The sequence below is a fragment of the Penaeus monodon genome, chromosome 14 (assembly GCF_015228065.2).
Source record: "Penaeus monodon isolate SGIC_2016 chromosome 14, NSTDA_Pmon_1, whole genome shotgun sequence".
In the NCBI taxonomy this organism is placed as follows: domain Eukaryota; kingdom Metazoa; phylum Arthropoda; class Malacostraca; order Decapoda; family Penaeidae; genus Penaeus; species Penaeus monodon.
In genome coordinates this window covers 50,973,689-50,984,379 of record NC_051399.1, presented here as the reverse complement: position 1 = coordinate 50,984,379, position 10,691 = coordinate 50,973,689, and positions in this window count along the sequence as shown.

Here is a 10,691-nt window from a genome sequence, read left to right as displayed (position 1 = left end):
CCCAGCATAAACATCCTAAGGAGGCTGATACCGAATCACAGTTCGGATCACACCTCCCCACCCCCCGACTCCTGTGAGGACTTCGCCTGGCTCTCGATCAGTTTCTCAAAAGAGAAGCAGGTCGCAATCTGCCAGTCGTCGCCAGGAGGTGCAGGACATGGAGGCTTCTGTCTCCAAACCATCCCGAGAGAGGTCCCAAGGAGGCGCCTCCCTCCCATAAAAAGAAAATGAAATCTGGTGGACAAGGCACTTCCAAACCCCGTAATCTTCGCATTAACCTTTATACAATGGAACTGTCGAAGTCTTAGAACTAAAGTAATTGACCTTAAATTACTAGCCTCGTCCTATGCTCCCGATATTATAGTTCTCCAAGAAACGCACTTAACACACCTCGTCTCTGACGAGGTCATTTCGCTGAGGAATTACCATCTGTGTTGGAAGGATCGAGAGGGTAGGGGTGGAGGTGGAGTTGCCATGTATATCCACCAAAGCCCCCCTTTCACTGAAGTGGCAATTGATTCTACTTTGGAGTTTGTCGCATGCAAATATAAAAATCAATAACACGTATCTGACTACATGTTCAGTTTATTGTCCACCTGATAATGAGGTAATTTATGATGAGCTTTTTGCTCTTCAGGATAGTATACCACAAAATAAAGTAATTTTAGGTGATTTTAATGCTCATCATACGTTATGGGGTTCCCTGCGGGCGGATGGTAGAGGTGAGCAAGTAGTTAGTTGATTAATGATTCTGATCTGGTCCTTCTGAGTAGTCCGACGCGGGTGGACGATAATACTGGTAATTTGAGCTTTATTGACCTATCACTGGTCTCTTCATCAATAGCAGCCAAGTGCCTGTGGCACACCATTGACGACTCATTGGGAAGCGATCACCTTCCTATTTTTATTGAATATTCATGCGACACACCAAGAACGCCTTCAGCACCTAAATTTAACGTAAAAAGAGCAGACTGGGTCGCCTTCACAAGGAGCGTCAAGCTCGAACTTGATGGAGAAACCATTGATGATAAGGAAAACAATATTCAGAATTAGATTTTAGATGTAGCAATGATATCCATGCCTAAAACTTCGACAGATGGCATTGAGCATAGACTTTCATGGTGGACACCAGATTTCCACAGGGTGCAGTGCCAACGCAATAGAGCCTACAGGCTTTTCAAAAATAACATCAACAATGAGAACTTTTTCAATTACAAACAAGCATGAGCTAGGGCTAGTAGAACAATTAGACAATAAAATAAATAAGAAAAAACCTCTGTCAAAATTAAAAACATCATTCATGAGGGAACCAATTTCGATTCACCTAGAGACATTGCTAATACACTCGCCAGGCAGTTCTCGTATACAAGCAGCTCAGAAAATTACCATCTCGCATTCCTGACCACCATGGATGTGGCTGAGCTTCAACCTATTCACTTTGCAGGAGATGACTTTGATTACAATAAAGATCTAACAATGGATGAGCTTGTCTGAGCCCTAGAAGCCTGTAGAGGAACATTCGATAATAGATGATAAAGCATCTTAATCATGATACCATGATTAAGTTGCTAGAAGTGTACAATGAAATTTGGAAAAGCCACACTTTTCCAAACTCATGGCACTTCGCCCACATCATTCCCATATTGAAAGGAGAGGGAAATTCTAGAACCGCCAACTCCTAATGCCCAATTGCATTGACAAATGGCTTATGCAAGGTGACGGAATGAATTGTTAACAGTAGGCTATTTCATTTTTTAAATTCCAGTAATTTGCTAGTTGACGGACAGTGTGTCTTTCCCAAAGGGACGCCAAACTCTCATATTCAAGAGGCAATTGCCAAAAAAAAAAAAAAAAAAAAAAAAAAAAAATGATTTTAGCATTTTTAGATTTAGAAAAAGCCTACGACACAACATGGTGATATGGTCTACTCAGAAAATTTATGGTTTTGGATTACGTGGAAACTTGCCTTGTTTCATTCAAAATTTCATTTCTGACAGAACTTATCTGTCAAACTCTTTTTCCGACAATGTCACTTTTTCGGACATTTTTGTCCAGGCAAACAAGGAAGTGTCTTGTTGCCAACATTATTTCTATGTATGATAAATGACATCTTAACAGCTCCCCCACGGAATCTTAAATACTAACTGTACGCTGATGATCGTGCATTATGGCATTCTAGCAATAATGCAGAATTCTCGGCAAATTGCATCCAACTGGTTTCTATCAGCTAAGGCCATGGTGCCGGAGCTGGAGGTACGCCAGAGGTTTAGAGAGATCCTTATTAAACATCTCCCTTTTTTTCATATATATACCGACGGCTCCAAGACAGATGGGTGTGTGGGTGCGGGTGTATGGTCGACTGAATGTGAACTTAAGTTCAGACTGCCGAATCATACATCGATCTTTCTTGCTGAACTATTTGCCATTGAAAAAGCTTTAGATTTTGCACTGTCGACGACCCACGATAAAGTAGTCATTTTTTCTGATTAATTAAGTTCACTTAAGCCATTAAATCATTAGAAATCACCAAAAATGAACTACTGGGTAATATCATTCGTAAGCTACATGGTGCCAACAAATCAATCAAGCTAATATGGGTACCAGACTACTCTGGTATCCATGGCAATGAGCAGGCTGACAAATTATCCGGGTCAACCTTTGCATAGTATGTACTGATCTCAGGTGTTTTGTGTCTATTATAAAAGCAAAAATACATCTCCCGTAGCAAAGTGAAATGACCAACCTACAAATAAACAATAAAATTAGAACAACAATAGAACTGTGGGATACAGCCCACATGAAGTCAGAAGGGAGGAGGTGGTTTTGGCCCGTCTCAGAGTCAATGCCACCAGAATCACCCACCTCACTCCCTATATAGAGAGAACTTTCCCTCCACAGTGCCCCCAGTGTACCACCACCCTTACATTAAACCATCTGTTAATAGTATGCCCAATATACTCAACCCATAGACAGCCACTAATAAATTATCTCAAAATCAAAAATAAAGAATTTATAATATCAAATATCTTATCAGACAATGAGAAAATAATAAGTAAAGTAATCACTTTGCTCAGGGAGACAAAACTTTCACCTTATCTAGATTTTTAAAAAATCCCCCAAAATTAATTTAAATCTTTTATGCGAAGGTTGGGCCGTTTCCCCCCCCTTTACTGAAATCGGTATCCGTCTAAAAGGCCGTGCGTCTTATATATACTCATAACCAAATACTGTAACTACTTGTAAACTCGTTGGAAAAGGCGTGTGTCGAACTCGCGCTAGCACTGGCCATAAGTAGTAAATTAATGATCCAATGTACCTAAAATTAATAAACTTAATAGACACGCAATTCCATTCATATATGCTATCAAAATATAATGATAAACAAGTTAGGAGATACAAAAGAAAGAGGTAAAAAAAAATATTAAACAGAACAAAGACTAATGCACTGGAGAAAACTGAAATTTCACAGGAATGAACGAAACCCCTGATAACACGTGCCAAAGAAGAGCTTACTTGGAACGAAGGACAGAAGCTAATGACAGGGCGAGAAAGAACGTTAATGGGACAACACTCAATACTGAGGTCGAAGAAGTATTCCTTCTTATTCTTCTGGCTTTAATCCCTAGTCGAGGTCGCCGGTGCGGGTTCTTTGTATCCGTATCTTCATTACGGTTTGGCACGTTTTTACGATCGGATGCCCTTCCTGCCGTCAACACTCCCCATTCATCGGGGTTGAATTGGGACCGGGACGGGACATTCCACTGGATTGTCGACTCCCATGACGGTAGGCAATCGAGGTGAAGTTACTTGTCCATGGGAACAACGCGCAGGCTGGTGGCTCGAATTCTCGAACTCAGATTGTCGTTGACAATCTTAGAAACCTATGCTCTAACCACTCGGCTGCCGCGGCTCGAAGAAGTATTCCTATATTTGCAATATCTGTGGGATCAGTCTAATCGCTGTTAATTATAAGGGATCTATAGGGAAGGGATTATAGAATACGCAGTATTAACCTCACCGTAAGTAATTACATTCTGTATTTACGAAATCGTTATATTACACCGAAACCAACTGACTTACCACTTAATATACGACAGCTTTCTTTCACAAATACTTCGCTATTAAATGTAGTATTGCATTACAACCATAAAGAATATGATCATCAAATTAATGTGATTTCAGTACAGAACATTAGATAAGTCCCTGGCTTTGTAGCACAGAGTGAAGTGTTTTTGCACAGCTGTAAGGATATTGAACCATCGTGAAAAAAGGATATAGACTCTTGCTTCGGATGGGCGAGAAATCAGGGTTTCTGGTTGTTACGCGGCAAAAATGTACACCACCGACAGGCAGTGCAAAGGCGAAAATTGGAAAAAAACAAAGGAAATGATAATATAAAAGGAAGTAATTTCAAAGAGAAGAAGAAGAAAAAAGAGGAAAAAAAACAAACAAACTCGCAATCATCATCTTTCCCAGACTTCTGCTCACACCTTCCTTTGGGGATCCAAGGCTTTCAGCATAGTAGGGATATTTCGCTCTGACTCATCATGTGCTGGGAAGTGGGCTTTGGCTTTGTTTGCTTGTAAACTGACTTATAAACATTTGGACGCAGAAATACATACACACGTACACACTCACACATGCACACACACACACACACACACACACACACACACACACACACACACACACACACACACACACAACACACACACACACACACACACACACACACACACACACACACACACACACACACACACACACATACAAATAAACACACGCTCTCTCTCTCTCCCTCTCTCTTTCTCCCTCTCCCTCTCGCCCTCACCTCTCCCACCCACACACAAACACACGCTCTCTCTCTCTCTCTCTTTCCCTCCCTCTCCTCTCCCCTCTCCCTCTCCCTCTCCCTCTGCTTCTCCCTCTCCCTCTCACCCTCACCTCTCCCACCCACACACAAACACACAAACACACCCAGATACCCATATCTGTGTACGTAGGTAAGCATGTATCGTCGACCATGAGATATGTATCAAAGGCTAGCTGTGTTCTTTGTCCTGTCTTCAAAGGGTACAGCTGAAATGATGCCATTTTCCATGCTCTTCGTATTTGATGACATTTCTTTCATCTTATCAACCGAGGACTTTTTCATTCTTACGTCATGTCAGGAATTTCATGTCAAGTGCTTTTATCTTGCACGCATTTCATTGCAATATCATACCTAAGGGCGTCATATGGGATGGGCTGGGGACAGTCCCCCCCCCCCCCCCCCCGCTACCTCTTTAGGTCTGGGTTGCCCCTCACCCCCCAAAGGCCACACTCCAACGATTTTTTGCGCAAATTATACTTTTATAGCTCTGGTCGTTGCCTAAAAATGCTTCTAGAATAGCTCATTTTTTCAAAAATTCCCGGGGGGGGGGGGGTCTCGCAGCACCCCAGAAACTAATTGCTCTTACTTCGCTCGCCAATCCTCCCCCCCCCCCAACATCACCACCACAAGGAAAAGCTGACATAACGCCCCTGGTTATATGCCCTTGGTATTTCGACGTGTCTGTCTGTCTTGATGTCTGTATAGTGTATCTGTCTGTCTGTCTGTCTGTCTGTCTGTCTGTCTGTCTGTCTGTCTGTCTGTCTGTCTGTCTGTCTGTCTGTCTGTCTGTCTGTTTGTATGTATGTATATTTGTATGTATGTACGGATATGTATGCATGCATGCATGTATGTATGTTTGTATGTATGTAAGATATGTATGTATGTATGTATGTATGTATGTATGTATGTATGTATGTATGTATGTATGTATGTATGTATGTATGTATGTATGTATGTATGCATGTATGTATGTTTGTATGTATGCATGTATATATGTATGTATATAAACACGTATATGCGTATGTATATGTAACAACACATCTACTTTAACCAACGATGACATTTCACAAATATTTCACCCATGGAAACATCCCTCAGAGAAAAGCAATTTGATATTAGATCTCCAGCAGGATTAAGAGTACGAACAAGACCGCGAATCGCCACTCAAGAGCTCGGAGGTCACATGACCAACGAACTTTTCCATAATTACTTTGACCTTAGAGAGAAATTCCTAGTGCTGCCAACGCGGTGTTCGTCTTTTCCGCCGTGTGTTGTTTGCGGTGTCTGACTTTTGTCTGTTTCGAATTTAATCTTTTTTATATGGTTTTTATCTATTATTTGTCATTATTTTTATCATCATTTATTTCATTATTTTTTTTCATTATTATTTTTTTTTATTATTTATTCAATTCTATTTTTAATATTTTATTTACTTTTTATTCTATTTTATCATTATTATTTTTTAATTCTTTCTCTTTTCTTTTTTCTTTCTTTCTTTTTTCCGAAACCCAGTTCTTTGCTGTTGTTTCGGTAGGTCTTCGGTAAATGCTTCTTTTCACTAATCCCATGCATAGCTTTCAATTGCAAAGGGGAAGATATCTAACATCAATACGCCTCGCTTATGTCTCTCTTGTATGTAAAGTTACTCATTCTCATTCATACATTTTTCCCCCTACGCATTCTATCTCCGTCTCAGGTGGCTTTGATCTTTGTTTCTGGCGAAGAAAAATAATGAATGAAGTGAAAAACATCACATTAACTCGAGGTGGGGTTATTTAAATGTCCTTTTTTTGTCTTGGTTCAGGTTTATGTGGTTTCCAATTCGTTGCCAAAGGATAGATGAATAGATAGGTAGATAAACAGACAGACAAACAGGCAGGCAGACAGGCAGGCAGGCAGGCAGGCAGGCAGGCAGGCAGGCAGGCAGGCAGGCAGGCAGGCAGGCAGGCAAGCAGGCAGGCAGGCAGGCAGGCAGACAGATAAACGGACAGCCAGCCAGCCAGACACACAGATAGACGGACAGACAGACAGGCAGACAGGCAGATAGACGGACAAACTGACAGATAGACGGACAGAAGACAGACAGACAGACAGACAGGCAGACAGACAAATAGACGGACGGAAAGACAGATAGACGGACGGAAAGACATACAAACAGACAGGCACAGGCAGACGGACAGACATACAAACAGATAGACTGACAAACAGACAGATAGTCGGACAGACAGACAGAAAGATGGACAAACAGACAGATAGACGGACGGAAAGACAGACAGACAAACAGACAGACAGACATATAGACGGACGGAAAAGACAGACAGACGGACCGACGGACGGATGGACGGACAGACAGACAGACAGACAAGTAGACAGACAGTAAGTGAGTGAGTGAGTGAGTCTATCAGTCAGTCAGTCAGACAAATAGATAGATAGATAGACAGGAATACAGACAGGCAGACAGATAGATAAACAAGGAACTTATATGTAGAAAAGGTATGAATGAAAATTAATATCTTCACAATACAGCTCTTGTATTGTATTGTCAACAGGAATACGGTTCAAACAGCATATAGTAAAAAACAAACCTGACTTGAAAAGAAGGAATGAAAACAAGAAAGAAAGAAAGAAAGAAAAAAAAAACATACAGAGAAAGACACATCATCACTCCCTCAGGTGACATAAATCATAAAAGTTAATTCGAAGATGTAAACAAGCCACACATTCTCATTGGAATATATTATATGACGTAGACATCCCACGAGACTCGTATTTTTTCTTCTTCTCGTCGAAAAATATGTCAAAATCCATCTGCCATCTCGTACAAAATCCCGCACTAAAAAACACTATCCTCAACATGTTTATATATATCTTTTTTATTTCGAAAACAAGATCAATATCTGGCATCTCATATTACTGCCTCTTAATCTGATTCGCTTCTCACGCGGTGTTGGTGGTATTTTACGGATGCATATTACTGATGCTGTGAATAACGAGGTTAGTGTAGCGAAAATTGGAGGGGAAGATATACTGTTGTAAGAAATATGTACCGTACTTATACTGTATATATGTATGGAGAGAGGGATATGTATACGTAGATGAAGAAATACACGGGGTGATTTGTAGGTGGTTGCCACACACACACACACACACACACACACACACACACACACACACACACACACACACACACACACACACACACACACACACACACACACACACACACACACACACACACACACACACACACACACACACACACACACACACACACAAACATACACACACACACACACATGCTCACACAATATCGACAATAGTAGTATTGGTAGCCTTAACAATAACAAAAGCAATGATAATAATATTCGGAATAATAATAATTAATAATAATAACAGCAATAGTAGTAATAATAATAACGATATTAATAACGAAAATAGTAATAGTAATAATAAAATAATAATAATAATAATAATGATACAACACAACAATAACAACATCAATAATAATAATAATCATAATAACAATAATAATCAAAATAATGACAACAATAATGACGATAATAATGATAATAATAATGATGATGCTACTACTACTAATAATAAAAATAATGGTAATAAGGATAATGATGATAATGACAATGGTAATGAAAATAATGGTAAAAATAATTATGGCATTAATAATGACAGCAGTGATCATAATTCTTATTCTTCCTATTATCATTGTAATAATTACTATTATAACAACATTATTAATGAGAGCAATAATAATGATGATAACGACAATGGTGATTATTAAAATGGTGTTATTAATATGATAATGATGATAATAATAATATTAATAGTAATAATAATAATGATAATGATAATGATGATGTTAATTATAACAACAACAACAACAACAATAATAAAAATAATAATATTAATGATAATGATGATGATGGTGATGATGATGATGATGATGATGATGATGATGATGATGATGATGATGATGATGATGATGATGATGATGATGACGATGATAATAATAATGATAGTAATGCTAAATAATAATAATAACAATAATAAAAATATTAATGATAATAATAATAATAGTACACCAAAACAACATAATGATAATGACAATAATGATAATACCACTACTACAATTAGTGACAATAATGATGACAACGATGATGATACTAATACAAAAAATAATAACAATAACGATAATGTTCATAATAAAGATAATAATAATGATATAACCAATAATAACTATAACATTAAAAACAACAACAATAATAATAATAACAACAATAATAATGATATAAAAACAATAACGACAATAATAGTAATACTAATAATACTAATAACAACACCAACAACTAAAACAACCCCCAGGCAAAAAAACATGAATATGTACCAGAACTGAAAAGAGGAAAAAGACAATTAAGACAAACATAGCATCAAAAATAAGAAAAAAAAAAAACTGTGAGGTATATAGAAATACGTATGACTACAAGGAAAAGAGAATTTTCACAATTAGGAAATGTCATTTGCATGCGTTAGCGGGACGGGAACCGAGGTGGCTAGTGTGCTAGCACTCAAGGTCAAACGGAAAACCGGAGAGAGGAGACGTGTATGTGTATATGTATGTATGTGTGTGTGTATGTGTATATATATATATATGTGTGTGTGTGTGTGTGTGTGTGTGTGTGTGTATGTGTGTGTGTGTGTGTGTGGGGTTTTGTGTGTGTGTGTGTGTGTGTGTATGTGTGTGTGTGTGTGTGTGTGTGTATGGTGTTTATGTGTGTGGTTTGTGTGTGTGGTGTGTTGTGTGTGTGTGTGTGTGTGAGTGTGTGAGTGTGTGTGTGTGCGTGTGTGTGTTTATGTGTGTTTATGTGTGTTTATGTGTGTTTATGTGTGTTTATGTGTGTTTATGTGTGAGTGTGAGTGTGAGTGTCTGTGTGTGTGTGTGTGTGTGTGTGTGTGTGTGTGTGGGGTGTGTGTGTGTGGTGCGCCTGTCTGTGTGTGTGCAAACACCTACATACTACACACACACACACACACACACACACACACACACACACACACACACACACACACACACACACACACACACGCATATATATTATAACGGGTATAGGAGCCTATTACATTGGCTTGCAGGAGTATTGATACTGATCTTTATTTCTAAGAGTTGACACACACAATATAGGAACACACGAGCCATGTCTATTTATAGGGGTAATAGCGGTATGCGGGTCAGGTCAGCTTGCCCGGAGGGAGAGGGCGAAGCCGGCCTTATCGCGTCGGGTGCTGGTCACGAAGTCCCTGAGGCCTAGGTCATCCTAGTGACCATTTCAGCTGGAGGAAGCATGGGGGGATTGAGGTGAGGTCACCAGTCCTGTCTGCTACACTGTACATTGCTCGGCCACCTACTCACGCCTCGCCCTCGCGGCGTCTTAGATTTGCCTCAAGGGTGACCTAACTTGACTGGTCATCTCGTTCTCGCGTGCGTTGTCTTGGTGCATCTTTGTGGCTGCTCGTCCCTGTCGTCCTCTTCCTCCTGGTCCTTGGTGTAATCTGTCTGTCCTCGATGTCAACACGTCCTTGAAAGTCTCGCACAGTTCCTCCTTAACATACGGGTTCGTCTGACTTCCTTGTAGTCCTCGTCCCGGCCTAACTCGGGGGCGTCCTCGTCCACACATCCTCACAGATCTTGTCCAGGTCCTTCTCGCCGTGCACATGTCCTCGTAATTTTCCTCGGATCTACGGCTCGGGGGCCCAATGGGCGTCCTCATTTGGGGGGGATCTTTTGGGCGGATGGGAAGGCCCTAGG